The following is a 20,656-nucleotide window of genomic DNA, read 5'->3' on the forward strand; positions in this document are numbered from 1 at the left end:
CTCTCCCACCCTAGTCGGATTGGATTTGATGAAAAGGGTCCTTATGAAGGGTAAATAGCTTTGGCATATCATCGTTGTGGCTGACACGTAGGTAAGAAGGCGTTCTTGCTAGAAACCCAAATCAGCCACGTAAAACTTGCAACAACAATTAGAGGACGTCTAACTTGTTTTTGCAGGGTTTGACATGTGATGTGATATGGCCAAAGGATGTGATGTTACATGTGTGATGTATGAGATGATCATTATCTTGTAATAGGATTCACGACTTGCATGTCCATAAGTATGACAACCGGTAGGAGCCATAGGAGTTGTGTTAATGTATTGTATGAGATGCAACGCCATGTGTTTACTACTTTTACTTCATTGCTAACGGTTAGTTGTAGTAGTAGTAGTAGTAGTAGTTGGCGTGACGACTTCACGGAGACACGATAATGGATATCATGATGATGGAGATCATGGTGTCACGCCGGTGACGATGATGATCATGCGATGCCCGAAGATGGAGATCGAAGGAGCAAAGATGATAATGGCCATATCATGTCACTATAAGATTGCATGTGATGTTTATCATGTTTTTCATCTTATTGCTTAGAATGACGGTAGCTTAATAAGATGATCCCTCATAAAATTTCGAGAAAGTATTCCCCTAAGTGTGCACCGTTGCGAAGGATCGTTGTCTCGAAGCACCACGTGATGATCAGGTGTGATATATTCTAACGTTCGCATACAACGGGTGTAAGCCAGATTTACACACGTGAAACACTTAGGTTGACTCGACGAGCTTAGCATGTACATACATGATCTCGAATACGAGAGACCGAAAGGTCGAACATGAGTCATATGGTTGAATACGTTCAACATGAAGTTGCTCACCATGACGACTAGTCCGTCTCACGTGATGATCGGACACGGGTGAGTCGACATGGATCATGTATAACTTAGATGACTAGAGGGATGTCGATTTAAGTTTAGTTCATACTTAATTTGATTAGATGAACCTAATTATCATGAACTTAGTCTAAAAGTTATATTTACAAATATTGTAGATCCAATGGCCAACGCACCTGTCAACCTCAATTTCAACGCGTTCCTAAAGAAAAACAAGCTCAAAGATGATGGTAGCAACTATGCGGACTGGGTCCGCAACTTGAAGCTCATCCTCATTGCATCCAAGAAGGCTTATGTCCTTGATACGCCACTAGGTGACCCTCCTGTTCCCGCGGCATCCCAAGATGTTCAGAACGTCTGGCAAGCGCGGAGTGATGACTACCCTCTGGTTAGATGTGGCATGCTATACAGTTTAGAAACGGGGCTCCAAAGTCGTTTTGAGGAACACGGAGCATATGAGATGTTCGAGGAGGTGAAGCTAGTTTTTCAAGCTCATGCCCGTGTCGAGAGAAATGAAGTCTCCGACAAGTTCTTTAGCTGTAAGATGGAGGAGAACAATTCTGTTAGTGAGCATATACTCAGAATGTCTGGGTTGCATGGTCGTGTGACACAGCTTGGAGTCGAACTTCCGAATGAAGTTGTAATTGACAGAATCCTCGAGTCTCTCCCACCAAGCTACAAGGGTTTTGTGCTGAACTACAACATGCAAGGGATGGAGAAGACCATTCACGAGTTGTACTCGGTGCTGAAATCTGTAGAAGTAGAAATCAAAAAAGATCATCAAGTGTTGATGGCCAATAAGACCACCAGTTTCAAGAAGGGCAAGGCTAAGAAGAAATTCAAGAAAGACGACAAATCCATTGCCGCATCCGGTAAGCCAGATGTCGGGAAGAAGAAAAAGAATGGACCCAAGCCTGAGACTGAGTGCTTCAATTGTAAGGGAAAAGGTCACTAGAAGCGGAAGTGCCCCAAGTACTTAGCGGATAAGAAGGCCGGCAACGTCAAAGGTATATGTGATATACATGTTATTGATGTATACCTTACCAGCGCTCGTAGTAGCTCCTGGGTATTTTATACTGGTGTTGTTGCTCACATTTGCAACTCAAAGCAAGAACTGCGGAATAAACGGAGGCTGGCCAAGGACGAGGTGACGATGCGCGTCGGGAATGGCTCCAAGGTCGATGTGATTGCCGTCGGCACGCTGCCTCTACATCTACCTTCAGGATTAGTTTTAAACCTTAATAATTGTTATTTAGTACCATCTTTGAGCATGAAAATTGTATCAGGGTCTTGTTTAATGCGAGACGGCTACTCATTTAAGTCACAGAATAATGGTTGTTCTATTTATATGAGTGATATGTTTTATGGTCATGCCCCGCTGGTGAATGGTTTATTTTTAATGAATCTCGATCGTGATGTTACACATATTCATAGTGTGAATACCAAAAGATGTAAATTTGATAATGACAGTCCCACATACTTGTGGCACTGCCGCCTTGGTCATATCGGTGTTAAGCGCATGAAGAAACTCCATACTGATGGATTGTTAGAGTCTCTTGACTTTGAATCATTTGACACATGCGAACCGTGCCTCATGGGCAAGATGACTAAGACTCCATTCTCAGGAATAATGGAGAGAGCAACCGACTTATTGGAAATAATACACACTGATGTGTGTGGTCCAATGAACGTTGAGGCTCGCGGTGGCCATCGTTATGTTCTCACTCTCACCGATGATTTGAGTAGGTATGGGTATATCTACTTGATGAAGCACAAATCTGAAACGTTTGAAAAGTTCAAGGAATTTCAGAATGAGGTTGAGAATCAACATGACAAAAAAATAAAGTGTCTACGATCCAATCGTGGAGGAGAATATTTGAGTCACGAGTTTGGCACACACCTAAGGAAATGTGGAATTGTTTCACAACTGATGTCGCCTGGCACACCGCAACGTAACGGAGTGTCTGAAAGTTGTAATCGCACTTTATTAGATACGGTACGGACTATGATGTCTCTTACCGACTTACCGCTATCATTTTGGGGATACGCATTGGAAACTGCAGCATTCACTTTAAATAAGGCACCCTCTAAATCCGTTGAGACGATACCTGATGAATTATGGTTTGGCAAGAAACCTAAGCTGTCGTTTCTAAAAGTTTGTGGTTGCGATTCTTATGTGAAGAAACTTCAACCAGAAAAGCTCGAACCCAAAGCGGAGAAATGCGTATTCATAGGATACCCTAAGGAAACTATTGGGTATACCTTCTATCTTAGATCCGAAGGTAAGGTCTTTGTTGCAAGACACTCCGTTACGCTCGGTCAAATCCAATTCCACTAAAGTTGGAGAAACCGACACTCACCGGTCAACTTTGAGCAACGGAGTTACTCGTAGCGATGAAACCAGTCTCTCGTAAGCGTACGGGTACTGTCGGTCCGAGCCGTTTCGATTCAACAATACCGCGGAATCAAGAAAAGACTAAGGAGGGCAGCAAAACGCACATCACCTCCCACAAAAACTTTTGTGTTCTACTCGAGAAGACATCTACGCATGAACCTAGCTCATGATGCCACTGTTGGGGAACGTCGCATGGGAAACAAATATTTTCCTACGCGCACGAAGACCTATCATGGTGATGTCCATCTACGAGAGGGGATTTCCGATCTACGTACCCTTGTAGATCGCATAGCAGAAGCGTTAAGAAACGCGGTTGATGTAGTGGAGCGTCCTCACATCCCTCGATCCGCCCCGCGAACCGTCCCACGAACCGTCCCGCGATCCGTCCCACGATCCGCTCCGATCTAGTGCCGAACGGATGACACCTCCGCGTTCAACACACGTACAACTCGACGATGATCTCGGCCTTCTTGATCCAGCAAGAGAGATGGAGAGGTAGATGAGTTCTCCGGCAGCGTGACAGCGCTCCGGAGGTTGGTGGTGATCTAATCTCAGCAGGGCTCCGCCCGAGCTCCGCAGAAACGCGATCTAGAGGAAAAACCGTGGAGGTATGTGGTCGGGCTGCCGTGGCAAAAGTTGTCTCAAATCAGCCATAATACCCCAGTATATATAGGAGGGAGGGAGGGGAGGAGGCAGCCTCAAACCCTCTAGGTTTGGCCGAAATTTGAGGTGGAGGAGTCCTACTCCAATCCTACTTGGAGTAGGATTCCACCTTCCCACTTGGAAACTCTTTCCACCTTGTGTTTTTCCCTTCTCAAACCTTATGGGCCTTAGTGGGAACTTATTCCAGACCACTAGGGGCTGGTTTATCTCTTCCCATAGCCCATGAGACCCCTTGGGGCGTGACACCCCTCTCGATGGTCCCCGGCACCCCTCCCGGCACTCCCGGTACACTACCGATGAGCCCGAAACTTTTTCTGGTAATGCCCGAAAACTTTCCGGTAACCAAATGAGGTCATCCTATATATCAATCTTCGTCTCCGGACCATTCCGGAAACCCTCGTGACGTCCGTGATCCCATCCGGGACTCCGAACAACAGTCGGTAACCAAACATATAACTCAAATACGCATAAAACATCGTCGAACCTTAAGTGTGCAGACCCTGCGGGTTCGAGAACTATGTAGACATGAACCGAGGGACTCCTCGGTCAATATCCAATAGCGGGACCTGGATGCCCATATTGGATGCTACATATTCCTAAGATCTTTATCGGTTGAACCTCAGTGCCAAGGATTCATATAATCCCGTATGTCATTCCCTTTGTCCTTCGGTGTGTTACTTGCCCGAGATTCGATCGTCGGTATCCGCATACCTATTTCAATCTCGTTTACCGGCAAGTCTCTTTACTCGTTCCGTAATACAAGATCCCGTGACTTACACTAAGTCACATTGCTTGCAAGGCTTGTGTGTGATGTTGTATTACCGAGTGGGCCCCGAGATACCTCTCCGTCACATGGAGTGACAAATCCTAGTCTCGATCCATACTAACTCAATGAACACCTTCGGAAATACCTGTAGAGCATCTTTATAGTCACCCAGTTACGTTGCGACGTTTGATACACACAAAGCATTCCTCCGGTGTCAGTGAGTTATATGATCTCATGGTCATAGGAACAAATACTTGACACGTAGAAAACAGTAGCAACAAAATGACACAATCAACAAGCTACGTCTATTAGTTTGGGTCTAGTCCATCACACGATTCTCCTAATGATGTGATCCCATTATCAAGTGACAACACTTGCCTATGGTCAGGAAACCTTGACCATCTTTGATCAACAAGCTAGTCAACTAGAGGCTTACTAGGAACAGTGTTTTGTCTATGTATCCACACATGCACTGTGTTTCCAATCAATAAAATTATAGCATGGATAATAAACGATTATCATGAACAAAGAAATATAATAATAACTAATTTATTATTGCCTCTAGGGCATATTTCCAACAGTCTCCCACTTGCACTAGAGTCAATAATCTAGTTCACATCACCATGTGATTCCAACGAATCCAACACCCATATAGTTATGGGGTCTGATCACGTCTTGCTCGTGAGAGAGGTTTCAGTCAACGGTTCTTGAAACTTTCAGATCCGTGTGTTCTTTACAAATCTTTATGTCATCTTATAGATGCTACTACTATGTGCTATTCGGAAATACTCCAATCATCTACTCTACTATACAAATCCGTTTCACTACTCATAGTTATTCGGATTAGTGTCAAAGCTTGCATCGACGTAACCCTTTACGATGAACTCTTTAACCACCTCCATAATTGAGAAAAATTCCTTAGTCCATCAGTTACTAAGGATAAATTTTGACCGCTGCTAGTGATTGAATCATGGATCACTCTCTGTACCTCTCAACAAACTTTGAGTCAAGGCACACATCAGGTGCGGTACCCAGCATGGCATACTTCACATTCTACGGACAAGGCATAGAAGACGACCTTCGTCTATTCTCTTTATTCTGTCGGGGTCGGGTTTTGAGTCTTACTCAAATTCACACCTTACAACGCAACCAAGATTTCCTTCTTTGCTGATCTATTTTGAACTCCTTCAAAAACTTGTCAAGGCATGCATCTTGTCGAAGCTTCTATTAAGCGCTTTCGACCTATCTCCATAGATCTTTGATGCTCAACATTCAAGTAGCGCAATCCAGGTATTCCTTTGAAAAACTCCTTTCAAACAACCTTGTATGCTTTACAGAAATTCTACATTACTTCTGATCGACAATATGTCAACCACATATACTTATCATAAATTCTATAGTGCTCCCACTCACTTCTTTGGAAATACAAGTTTCTCATAAACCTTGTACAAACCCAAAATCTTTGATCATCTCATCAAAGTGTATATTCCAACTCCGAGATTCTTGCACCAGTCCATTGAAGGATCGCTGGAGCTTGCATACTTGCTAGTATCTTTAGGATCGACAAAACCTCCTGGTTGTATCACATACAATGTTTGCTCAAGGAAACCGTCGAGGAAACAATGTTTTGACATCCTATGTGCAATATTTCATAAATAATGCAGCAACTACTAACATAATTCTAACAGACTTTTAGCATCGCTATGAGTGAGAAAGTCTCATCATAGTCAACTGTTTGATCTTGTCGGAAACATCTTTGGGACAAGTCGAGCTTTTCTTAATAGTGACTTATCACCATCATCGTCTGTCTTCCTTTTAAATATCCATCTTTACTCAATAGTCCTATGACCATCAAGTAGTTCTTCCAAAGTCTACACTTTGTTTTCATACATGGATACTCTCTCGGATTTCATGGCCTCCAGCCATTTGTCGGAATCCGGGCCCACCATTGCTTTCTTCATAACTCGTAGGTTCACTGTTGCTCAACAACATGACCTCCAAGACAGGGTTACCGTACCACTCTGTAGTAGTATGCGACCTTGTCGACCTACGAGGTTTGTAGTAACTTGATTCAAAGCTCTAATGATCACTATCATCAGCTTCCACTTCAATTGGTGTAGGCACCACAGGAACAACTTCCTGCGCCCTGATACACACTGGTTGAAGTGATTGTTCAATAACCTCATCAAGTTCTACCACCCTCCCACTCAATTCTTTCGAGAGAAACCTTTCCTCGAGAAAGGATCCGTTTCTAGAAACAAACACTTTTGCCTTCGGATCTGAGATAGGAGATGTACCCAACTGTTTTGATATCCTATGAAGATGCATTTAGCCGCTTTGGGTTCGAGCTTACCAAACTGAAACTTTTTCACATAAGTGTCGAAGCCCCAAACTTTCAAGAAACGACAGTTTAGATTTATCTAAACCTCAGTCTATACTGTGTCATCTCAACGGAAATACGCGGTGCCCTATTTAAAGTGAACGCGGTTGTCTCTAACGCATAACCCATAAACGATAGTGGTAATTCGATAAGAGACATCATAGCATGCACCATACCCAATAGTGCATGGCTATGACGTTCAGACACATCATCACACTATGATGTTCCAGGTGGCATGAAGAGTGAAACAATTTCCACATTGTCTTAACTGCGTACCAAAACTCGTAACTCAGATATTCATTTCTATGATCATATCGTAGACCGTTTATCCTCTTGTTACGACGAACTTCACTCCGAAACGGAATTGAACTTTTCAATATTACAGACTTGTGATTCATTAAGTAAATACTCTTGTATCTACTCAAATCGTCATTGAAGTAAGACCATAATGATATCCAATGCGTCCCTCAGCACCCATTGGACTGCATACATCATAATGTATCACTTCCAACAAGTTACTATCTTGTTTCATCTCAATGAAAACAAGGCCTTGCTCATGTGGTATGATTTGCATGTCACCAGTGATTCAAAATCAAGTGAGTATAAAGATCCATCAGCATGGAGCCTGTTCATGCAATTTATACCAACATGACTCAAGCGGCAGTGCCACAAGTAAGTGGTACTATCATCATTACCTCGTATCTTTTGACACCAATATCATGAACATGTGTAACACTACGATCGAGATTCAATAAACCATTGAAGGTGATTATTCAATCAAATAGAGTAACCATTATTCTCTTTAAATGAATAGTCGTATTGCAATAAACACGATCCAATCATGTTCATGCTTAACACAAGCACCAAATAACAATTATTTAGGTTTAACACCAATCCCGATGGTAGAGGGAGCGTGCGACGTTTGATCATATCAACCTTGGAAACACTTCCAACACGTATCGTCACCTCGCCTTTAGCTAGTCTCCGTTTATGCCGTAGCTTTCATTTCGTGTTACTAATCACTTAGCAACCGAACCGGTATCCAATACCCTCGTGCTACTAGGAGTACTAGTAAAGTACACATCAACATCATGTATATCAAATAGACTTCTTTCGACTTTTGCCAGCCTTCTTATCTACCAAGTATCTAGAGTTGCTCCGCCTCAGTGAGCCTTCCCCTCATAGTCCCGGGCTTGGATTTAATCTGGGGTCTCTTCATTAGTGCAGCAACTACTTTGCCGTTTCACGAAGTACCCCTTCTAGCCCTTGCCTTTCTCGAAACTTAGTGGTTTTACTAACCATCAACTATTGATGCTCCTTCTTGATATCTACTTTCGCAGTGTCAAACATCGCGAATCACTCAAGGATCATTGTATCTATCCTTGATATGTTATAGTTCATCACAAAGCTCTCACAGCTTGGTGGCAGTGACTTTGGAGAACCATCACTATCTTACCTGGAAGATCAACTCCCACTTGATTCAAGCGATTGTCGTACTCAGATAATCTGAGCACACGCTCAACGATTGAGCTTTTCTCCTTTGCTTCGTGGACAAAGAATCTTGTCGGAGGTCTCATACCTCTTAACAAGGGCACAAGCATGAAATCACAATTTCATCTCTTTAGAACATCTCTTATGTTCCGTGACGTTTCAAAACATCTCCGGCGCCTTGCTTCTAAGCCATTAAGTATTTTGTACTGAACTATCGTGTAGTCATCAGAAACGTGTATGTCGGATGTTCACAACATCCACAGACGACGCTCGAGGTGCAGCACACCGAGTGGTGCATTAAGGACATAAGCCTTTTGTGCAGCAACGAGGACAATCCTCGGTTTTACAGACTCAGTCTGCAAAGTTTGCTACTATCAACTTTCAACTAAATTTTCTCTAGGAACATATAAAAACAGTAGAGCTATAGCGCAAGCTACATCGTAATTCGCAAAGACCATTAGACTATGTTCATGACAATTAGTTCAATTAATCATATTACTTAAGAACTCCCACTCAAAAAGTACATCTCTCCAGTCATTTGAGTGGTACATGATCCAAATCCACTATCTCAAGTCCGATCATCACGTGAGTCGAGAATAGCTTCAGTGGTAAGCATCTCTATGCTAATCATATCAACTATACGATTAATGCTCGACCTTTCGGTCTCATGTGTTCCGAGGCCATGTCTGCACATGCTAGGCTCGTCAAGATTAACCCGAGTGTTCCGCGTGTGCAACTGTTTTGCACCCGTTGTATGTGAACGTTGAGTCTATCACACCCGATCATCACATGGTGTCTCGAAACGAACAACTGTCGCAACGGTGCACAGTCGGGGAGAACACAATTTCGTCTTGAAATTTTAGTGAGAGATCACCTCATAATGCTATCGTCGTTCTAAGCAAGATAAGGTGCATAAATGATTAACATCACATGCAATTCCTAAGTGACATGATATGGCCATCATCATGTGCTTCTTGATCTCCATCACCAAAGCACCGGCACGATCTTGTTGTCACCGGCGTCACACCATGATCTCCATCAACGTGTCGCCATCGGGGTTGTCGTGCTACTCGTGCTATTACTACTAAAGCTACGTCCTAGCAATATAGTAAACGCATCTGCAAGCACAAACATTAGTTTAAAGACAACCCTATGGCTCCTGCCAGTTGCCGTACCATCGACGTGCAAGTCTATATTAACTATTACAACATGATCATCTCATACATCCAATATATCACATCACATCGTTGGCCATATAACATCACAAGCATACCCTGCAAAAACAAGTTAGATGTCCTCTAATTGTTGTTGCATGTTTTACGTGGTGACCATGGGTATCTAGTAGGATCGCATCTTACTTACGCAAATACCACAACGGAGATATATGAATTGCTAGTTAACCTCATCCAAGGACCTCCTCGGTCAAATCCAATTCCACTAAAGTTGGAGAAACCGACACTCACCGGTCATCTTTGAGCAACGGAGTTACTCGTAGCGATGAAACCAGTCTCTCGTAAGCGTACGGGTAATGTCGGTCCAAGCCGTTTCGATTCAACAATACCGCGGAATCAAGAAAAGACTAAGGAGGGCAGCAAAACGCACATCACCTCCCACAAAAACTTTTGTGTTCTACTCGAGAAGACATCTACGCATGAACCTAGCTCATGATGCCACTGTTGGGGAACGTCGCATGGGAAACAAAAAATTTCCTACGCGCACGAAGACCTATCATGGTGATGTCCATCTACGAGAGGGGATTTCCGATCTACGTACCCTTGTAGATTGCACAGCAGAAGTGTTAAGAAACGCGGTTGATGTAGTGGAGCGTCCTCACGTCCCTCGATCCGCCCCGCGAACCGTCCCACGAACCGTCCCGCGATCCGTCCCACGATCCGCTCCGATCTAGTGCCGAACGGACGACACCTCCGCGTTCAACACACGTACAACTCGACGATGATCTCGGCCTTCTTGATCCAGTAAGAGAGATGGAGAGGTAGATGAGTTCTCCGGCAGCGTGACGGTGCTCCGGAGGTTGGTGGTGATCTAATCTCAGAAGGGCTCCGCCCGAGCTCCGCAGAAACGCGATCTAGAGAAAAAACCGTGGAGGTATGTGGTCGGGCTGCCGTGGCAAAAGTTGTCTCAAATCAGCCCTAATACCCCAGTATATATAGGAGGGAGGAAGGGGAGGAGGCAGCCTCAAACCCTCATGGTTTGGCCGAAATTTGAGGTGGAGGAGTCCTACTCCAATCCTACTTGGAGTAGGATTCCACCTTCCCACTTGGAAACTCTTTCCACCTTGTGTTTTTCCCTTCTCAAACCTTATGGGCCTTAGTGGGAACTTATTCCAGCCCACTAGGGCTGGTTTATCTCTTCCCATAGCCCATGACACCCCTTGGGGCTTGACACCCCTCTCGATGGACCCCGGCACCCCTCCCGGCACTCCCGGTACACTACCGATGAGCCCGAAACTTTTTCCGGTAATGCCCGAAAACTTTCCGGTAACCAAATGAGGTCATCCTATATATCAATCTTCGTCTCTGGACCATTCCGGAAACCCTTGTGACGTCCGTGATCCCATACGGGACTCCGAACAATAGTCGGTAACCAACCATATAACTCAAATACGCATAAAACATCGTCAAACCTTAAGTGTGCAGACCCTGCGGGTTCGAGAACTATGTAGACATGACCTGAGGGAGTCCTCGGTCAATATCCAATAGCGGGACCTGGATGCCCATATTGGATCCTACATATTCCGAAGATCTTTATCGGTTGAACCTCAGTGCCAAGGATTCATATAATCCTGTATGTCATTCCCTTTGTCCTTCGGTATGTTACTTGCCCGAGATTCGATCGTCGGTATCCGCATACCTATTTCAATCTCGTTTACCGGCAAGTCTCTTTACTCGTTCTGTAATACAAGATCCCGTGACTTACACTAAGTCACATTGCTTGCAAGGCTTGTGTGTGATGTTGTATTACCAAGTGGGCCCCGAGATACCTCTCCGTCACACAGAGTGACAAATCCCAGTCTCGATCCATACTAACTCAACGAACACCTTCGGAGATACCTGTAGAGCATCGTTATAGTCACCCAGTTACGTTGCGACGTTTGATACACACAAAGCATTCCTCCGGTGTCAGTGAGTTATATGATCTCATGGTCATAGGAACAAATACTTGACACGCAGAAAACAGTAGCAACAAAATGACACGATCAACATGCTACGTCTATTAGTTTGGGTATAGTCCATCACATGATTCTCCTAATGATGTGATCCCATTATCAAGTGACAACACTTGCCTATGGTCAGGAAACCTTTACCATCTTTGATCAACAAGCTAGTCAACTAGAGGCTTACTAGCAACAGTGTTTTGTCTATGTATCCACACATGCACTGTGTTTCCAATCAATAAAATTATAGCATGGATAATAAACGATTATCATGAACAAAGAAATATAATAATAACTAATTTATTTTTGCCTCTAGGGCATATTTCCAACATTTGTCACTCCGCGTGACGGAGAGGTATCTCTGGGCCCACTCGGTAGAACATCATCATAATGAGCTCAATGTGACTAAGGTGTTAGTCACAGGATGATGTGCTACGGAAGCAGTAGAGACTTACCGGTAACGAGATTGAACAAGGTATAAGGATACCGATGATCGAATCTCGGGCAAGTTCTATACCGGCAGACAAAGGGAATTATACACAGGATTGATTGAATCCTTGACATCGTGGTTCATCCGATGAGATCATCATGGAACATGTGGGAGCCACCATGGGTATCCGGACTCCGCTGATGGTTGATGAGTACGACTCCATCTACCGCGTTCTAGCAACGCTTCCGCTTAGCGATCTTCAAAGGTATGAAGATGCTCTCACCCCTCTCTCGTTGCTGGTCTCTCCATACGAAGATTTGAATATTGCATAGGATAATTTTGATTTTTTGCAACATTACCCAACATCGCCATCGGGAGTTCTGATGCTAGCCACTTGGTCCAAGGAAGGCCCGTGTCTCTTTGCCAGCCAGCTCCTTCGACGATGCCCACAAGCTGTTCGAGAGTTCGCCAAGGTACAAAATGGACTCCGCCGACGAGTTCTTTTTCCACAAGTTTTTTTACGACAGCAACGATTCTTCATTTGATGATGAGGAGATCTTGTCTACAGTGTTGGTCCATCACAACCTTAATAGCCATCGGAATTTGTTTCGTGGCTCGATCCCGGGACATCTTCTAGCGCTGAATCATCACCGAGAGAGCGGTCATTTCCTTATTTTGAAGGACTACTTTGATACAACCAACCCGTTGTTCAAACATCAGAAATTACGGCGGCGTTTCCATATGGCTAGGCATGTTTTCAACCGTATTAGAGAGGGGGTGGTCGGATACAAAAACTATTTCGAGTGCAAAGTGGACACCCTTGAAAAGAGTGGCTTCTCATCTTATGGAAAATGCACTGCAGCCATCCGGCTGCTTGCAGACAGAGTGCCCGGTGATCTCATTGATGAGTACGTCCCTATGAGCGAGTCTACATGCCTAGAGTCCATTTACAAGTTCTGCAAGGTTGTGACTATTGTGTTTGGCCCTGAGTACTATAGAGAGCCGATGATAACCCACAAGTGTAGGGGATCGCAACAGTTTTCGAGGGTAGAGTATTCAACCCAAATTTATTGATTTGACACAAAGGGAAGTGAAAGAATATTCTCAAGTATTAGCAGCTGAGTTTGTCAGATTCAACCACACCTGAAAGATTAGTGTCTGCAAGCAAAGTATCAGTAGCAAAATGGTATGATAGCAACGGTGTCACAAAAGATGTGTTGACGGCAGACTATTCCTAACTTGTTGTATCAATGGCGCCAATAAGTAGCACGTGGATGGGGAACTTTTCTTCCCCGACAACGGTGTCGGAAAAGTCTTGCAGCAGGTAACAACAAAGTAGCAAGTAACAACAGTAGCAAGGAACAACAGTAGTGACAGCTGTAGCAGTAGCAGTAGTAGCAATAGTAGTAGCGACAAAGTAACGTAGCAAGGACCAGTAGTAAAAGACTCGTAGGCAGTGGATCGGTGATGGATGAGTATGACGTATGTGATTCATCATGTAACAGTTATAACACGGAGAGATCAGTAACTAGCTCCCGTTCGTCAATCTAATGTAGGCATGTATTCCGTATGTAGTCATACGTGCTTAGGGAAAAGAACTTGCATGACATCTATTGTCCATCCTTCTCGTGGCAGCGGGGTCCTAATGGAAACTACAGGATATTAAGGTTCTCCTTTTTATAAAGAACCGGACCAACGCATTAACACTTGGTGAATACATGAACTCCTCATACTATGGTCATCTCCGGGAGTGGTCGGGTCATAACACATAGTAGGTGACTACAACTTGCAAGATAGGATCTAAAACACACATATATTGGCGACAACATAATAGGTTCAGATCTGAAATCATGGCACAAAGGCCCTAGTGACAAGCATTAAGCATGGCAAAGTAGCAGCAACATCAATCTCGGAACATAGTGGATACTAGGGATCAATCCCCGTCAAAACTAACTCGATTACATGATAGATCTCATCCAACTCATCACCGTCCAGCAAGCCTATGATGATATTACTCACGAACGATGAAGAGCATCATGGAATTGGCGATGGAGGAAGGTTGATGATGACGATGGCGGCGATTTCCCCTTTCCGGAGCCCAGAACGGACTCCAGATCTGCTCTCCAGATGAAGAACAGGGGGTGGCGGCGGCTCCGTATCGTAAAACGCGATGAATCCTTCACTCTGATTTTTTTCCGGGCGAGACAGAAGATATAAAGCTGAGTTTGGAGGCGGTGGTGCCACGTGGGCACCACAAGCCCTCACGACGCGGCCAGGGGGGTGGCCGCGACCCAGGGGCTTGTGGCCCACTAGCACACCTCCTCCGGTGGATCTTTGCGCAGGTATTTTTCATTTATTCCAGAAAAATTCTCTGTAAATTTCCAGGACATTCCGAGAACTTCTATTTCTGCACAAAAACAACACCATGGCAATTCTTTTGAACACAGCGTCAGTCCGGGTTCGTTCCATTCAAATCATGCAAACTAGAGTCCAAAACAAGGGCAAAAGAGTTCGGAAAAGTAGATACGACAGAGACGTATCAACTCCCCCAAGCTTAAAGCCTTGCTTGTCCTCAAGCAATTAAGTTGACAAACTGAAAGAGACAAAAGAAAAACTTTGACGAACTCTATTTGATCTTGTTGTTGCAACTATGTCTAACTCATATCCAGATTTTCAGCAAGATCACAAGCAAACCACATAAGAAAATGACATATAGGTCTCACGGTAAACTCATATCAAAGGCATAATCAACTAGCGAGCAAATAATAATAAGTCTCAAACGTCAACACTTCAATCAAAACAACATGAAACAGTACGAATAGATAGTATCTCGCTAGCTCTTTCTGAGACCGCAAAACATAAATGCAGAGCACCTTCAAAGACCAAGGGCTGACTAAACATTGTAATTCAAGGCAATGAAGATCCATTCATAGTCATACTCAACACAGTTAAAAGCAAATCATAAAAATGACAGAGGTGCTCTCTAATTGGTGCTTTTATAAGAGGAGGATGACTCAACAGGAACATAAATAGACAGGCCCTTCGCAAAGGAAAGCATTGATTTGCAGAGGTGCCAGAGCTCAAGCTTTGAAAACAGAGATAATAATTTTGGGTGGCATGCTTTCATTGTCAACGCAATGACTAAGAGTTCTCAACATCTTCCACGCTACACATGCTATAGGCGGTTCCCAAACAGAAAAGTAAAGTTTTGACTCCCCCACCACCAATCAATCACACTCCACGGCTAGCCGAATCCTCGGGTACTGTCCATACCAACATCAATCCTAGGGGAGTTTTGTTTGCAATTATCTTTTCGATTTGAGCATGGAACTGGGAATTCCAATTACCGGCCCCTTTCTCGTGAATGATAGTGAATAAACATATATCGAGGATAACACGCCTAGCATGGAAGATACCAATAGCCCCCTGTCACCACATGAGAGGTTCGGGCATGCAAAACAGATTATTTCTTGAAGGTTTAGAGAGTGGCACATGCAAATTTCCTTGGAACGGCAGGTAGATACCGCATATAGGTAGGTATGGTGGACTCATATGGAACAACTTTGGGTTTATGGAAGTGGATGCACAAGCAGTATTCCCGCTTAGTACAAGTGAAGGCTAGCTAAAGACTGGGAAGCGACCAACTTGAGAGCAACAACAGTCATCAAAAATGCATTGAGATTAACTAACATTGAGTGCAAGCATGAGTAGGACATAAATCACCATGAACATGAATATCATAGAGTCTATGTTGATTTTGTTTCAACTACATGCGTGAACATGCGCCAAGTCAAGCCACTTGAAACATTCAAAGGAGGATACCATCCTATCAAACTACATCATAGTCATCTCAACATTCATGTTGGCAACCAAGACAGACCATTATAAGCTCCTAGCTAAGTAAGCATGGCATAAGCAACTATGATCTCTAAGTTATCATTGCAAACATGTTTCTCTCACAACAATGTTGAATCAGGCAAGATGAGCTTGCCATATTTACAAAAACAAAATAGATCGAGTTCATACCAGCTTTTCCAGGCCGAGTCACTTCATCATATATCATCATTATTGCCTTTCACTTGCACAACCGAATGATGTGAACAATAATAAGCGTGCTCGTGCATTGTACTAAAGCTGGAATCTGCAGGCAAACACAAAGGAGAAGACAAAGTAATATGGCTCTTTGAAAGCTAAACAGGTATGCATGCAAGAGACACTAAACATTGTAACCATGGTCTTCTACCTTGACCCGAAGAAAAAGAAAACTATTTACACGGGAAAGCTCCCAACAAGCAAAAGAAGAAAAAGAAAATATTTTTGGGTTTTCTCAAACTAGACAAACACACGAAAACAAAACGAGAAAAAGAATGAACAAAGCTCTCAACTAACATGGATGATACAGTGGCAAAGTGTGAACACCGACGAACAAAGTGAAAGCATAAGCAAGAATGTAAAGTCGGTGAGAAGACATACTCCCCCAAGCTTAGGCTTTTGGCCTAAGTTGGTCTACTCCCAAGGAGGGAAATAACCAGCTCCGGGGAACTCCAGAGTGGACTGAGGATGCCACTCCTATGTGAGCTCCTTTGGCTCCGAGTGATAAACCGGCGTCTGGTACTCGACTAGTGGCTCTGGCACTGGCACCTGTGGTTGGGCTAAGCCCCAACATGCGTAGATGTCCGAGGGCATAATAATGTACCTGCCTGCATGAAGATTGAACAAAGAAGGAGCAGGCAAGGTAATAGTCTCACGAGTACCCTGACTTAATACCAGGTTATAAATCATCCTTCTATTTATATCTCTATCAAGAAAGTCATGGCGAACCATGCTATCGTAATCTAGATATCTCTCGGGAAGAAGAATCTCTTCCTCCTCCTCCAGTCTAATAGGTATCTCAAAGTGTCTAGCAAGACGAGTAGCATAGATACCCCCATAGACAACACCTTGACAACAGTTCAGGTTCAACCGTTGAGCTACTATAGCGCCCAAGCCATAAGTTTTATCATTATAAAGGGCTTCGCGCAAGACCGCAAGATCTGGGGAGCTAAGGGACCCAGCCTCCCCACGGTCAATCAAACATTTTCCCACAAATAGTGAGAAGTACCGAAGCACGGGAAAATGAATGCTAGCAGCACTAGTGCAAGACACTCCTCTCTCCTCTCCTACAACAATTGTATCGATGAAAGCTTCCAAGTCCCGTGGACGAGGTTCATGAATATCCCCAACGTAAGGTAATTTGCAAACATTGCAAAAATCCTGGAGTGACATGCGCTGGGGGATATCATAAAGTTTAAACTCAACCATAGGAGGATTCTTCCTCGGATAGAAGTTAAAGCTTTGTACGAAGATATTAGTGAGGAGGAGGTATTGCGCACATTTATCTTCAACGAAGGCGCTAAGGCCTGCGTTCTCCACCAAGGGTAAAAGTCCTCATAAATTCCAGCAGCGCGTAAGAACACATCGCTTGGCCACTCGCACGCTCGAACTTCTGCGACTCGAGGGACCGGATACTTGGGCTTCTTCTCACTCCCATCATCCTTGGGGTGTCGGCTTGACGAGCCTCTTAAGAACCTCCTCATCTTTTCCCTTTTCTATCTCTGAAATTTTCTGAAATTTTTAGTGATTCTAAGGAAAAGTGAACAAGGCTCAACAAAACTCATAACAACTACTCCCACAAGTGCCTAGAGGTCATATTACGCATCAAAACTACTTGGGACCAGCACAAATCAGCATGCAAAGCTCAAGAACATGGTCACCAAGGGAGCAAAAATACGCGGAGTATAAGGCACTAGAGCAAAAACTAATTGGACCAATGGAGGAGTCATTTACCAAGGAGTAATTTCCCCAAAACAGTTCGGAGAGTGGTGATTTGAGCAAAGAGATTGAAAATCCCACCAAGAGGAGCAAGAACACGGGTTTGAGCTGCGAAACGACTTTTTCAGGAGGTAGGAGTACCACATGAGAGCAAGAATGAGTGGAAGGGGTGCCTGTGGGCCCCACAAGCCTGGGTGGCGCGACTAGGGGGGTGCCCGCGCCATCAGGGCTTGTGGCCCACTGGTGCAGCCCCCAGACAAGCTCTTTGTCTCAGAATTTTTCAGAACTTCCAGAAAAATCATACTTGATTTTTAGGACGTTCGGAGAACTTTTATTTTAGGGGTACTTTTCTTCCGAACGCTAAAATAGAAAAGAGGGAAAACTAAACTAAATCTATCATTTTTCTTCTAAGCAACCTAAAGTGAAAGCTTGAAACACAGGTTTGTGACTCCTTGATTCATCCATCTCATGGTCATCGAAAGAAATCCATCAATGGGGTTGATCAAATCCCCTCGACAAAACTTTTTCGAATCGCAAAAGAGAATGGAGAATTTTCGAATAGTCACTAGGTCACCTCAATGGGGATGTGTATCTCCCCAACAAGCAAATCATACTTCATCTTGACACGAGGAATAGGGCATTCAAAGCTCCCAATAAGAATCGATGAAGTCTTTTCGATAGAATTGAAGCAATGTACTCGATATTGTTTCTTCGGAAAGTGCACCGTATGCTCATTACCATTGACATGGAAAGTAAAATAGCCTTTGTTGCAATCTATAACAGACCCTGCAGTGTTTAAAAAGGGTCTTCCGAGGATGACAACCATGGCATCGTCCTCGAGAATATCCAAGATAACAAAGTCTGTTAAGATAGTGACGTTAGCAACCACAACACGCACATCCTCGCAAATGTTGATAGGGAAATCACTTGATTTGTCGGCCATTTGTAGAGAGATTTCAGTGGGTGTCAACTTATCCAGTTCAAGTCTATGATAAAGAGAGAGAGAGGCATAACAGTAACACCGGCTCCAAGGTCGCATAAAGCAGTTCTAACGTAGTTGCCTTTAATGGAGCAAGGTATAGTGGGAACACCGGGATCACCTAGTTTCTTAGGAGTCCACCCTTGAAGGTATAATTAGCAAGCATGGTGGAAATCTCAACCTCAGGTATTCTCCTCTTATTAGTCACAATATCTTTCATGTACTTAGCATACGGAGACATCTTGAGCATATCCATCAAACGCATTTGCAGAAAGACAGGTCTGATCATCTCAACGAATCGCTCAAAATCCTCATCATCCTTTTTCTTGGATTGTTTGGGAGGAAAGGGCATGGGTTTCTAAACCCATGGTTCCCTTTCTTTACCATGCTTCCTAGCAGTGAAGTCATTCTTATCGTATCTTCTATTCTTAGGCTTTGGGTTATCAAGATCAGGTTCAATCTCCACATCCTTTTCATTGCTAGGTTGAGCATTTACATGAACATCACTATTGATATCATCATTAGGCTCATGTTCATCACCAGATTGTGTTTCAGCATCACAGACAGAGACATCGTTTGGACTCTCAGGTGTAGCAGCAACAGGGTTGCTAGCATGCAGGTTCCTATCATCTTTCTTCTTCTTTCTAGGATGACTAGGTGCATCAGTGCTAACTCCTTGAGAACTTGTTCAGCTCTCTTCGGATGACCCTCAGGATACAAAGGTTCCTGGGTCATTCTACCGAGTCAAGCGACGACTGTGACTGAATTGTCATTCAACTCATTGAGCAAGTCATTGTGAGCTTTAAGTACTTGTTCTACCTCAGTAGTAACCATAGAGGCATGTTTACTCAGAAGCTTAAGATCATTGGCATTTCTGTCCACACAAGCACTTAAATGACTAAGCATACGAGCATTCTGTTCCAATTGTCTGCTAACATAATCATTGAAATTCTATTGTTTGGCAACAAAGTTATCAAATCCATCTAGGCATAAGCTAGCAGGTTTATCGAAAGGAATATCACTCTCATCAAACCTACGCAGAGAATTTACTTCTACTACCTGTATCGGGTTATCGAGACCATGGATCTCTTTGATAGGTGGTAGATTTTTGACATCTTCAGATTTAATGCCTTTATTTCGCATAGATTTCTTGGCTTCTTGCATATCTTCGGGACTGAGGAATAGAATACCTCTTTTCTTCGGAGTTGGCTTAGGAGGTGGTTCGGGAATAGTCCAAGCATTCTCATTGCACAAGATGTTATTCAGTAGAATCTCATCTTGTTCTATGGTTCGTTCCCTAAAAACAGTACCAGCACAACTATCTAGGTGGTCTTTGGAAGCATGAGTAAGTCCATTATAGAAGATATCAAGTATTTCATTCTTCTCAAGAGGGTGATCAAGCAAAGCATTCAGTAGTTGGATGAGCCTCCCCCAAGCTTGTGGGAGACTCTCTTCTTCAGCTTGAGCAAAGTTGTATATTTCTGCAAGGCAGCTTGCTTTTTATGGGCAAGGAAATATTTTTCAGAGAAGTAGTAGACCATATCCTCGGGGCCACGCACACAACCAGGAGCAAGAGAAGTGAACCAAGTCTTATCATCATCCTTTAGCGAGAAAGGAAACAGCTTGAGGATATAGTAGCGGCGAATCTTTTGCTCACTAGTGAATAGGGTGGCTATAT

The sequence above is a fragment of the Hordeum vulgare genome, chromosome 5H (assembly GCF_904849725.1).
Source record: "Hordeum vulgare subsp. vulgare chromosome 5H, MorexV3_pseudomolecules_assembly, whole genome shotgun sequence".
Lineage (NCBI taxonomy): Eukaryota > Viridiplantae > Streptophyta > Magnoliopsida > Poales > Poaceae > Hordeum > Hordeum vulgare.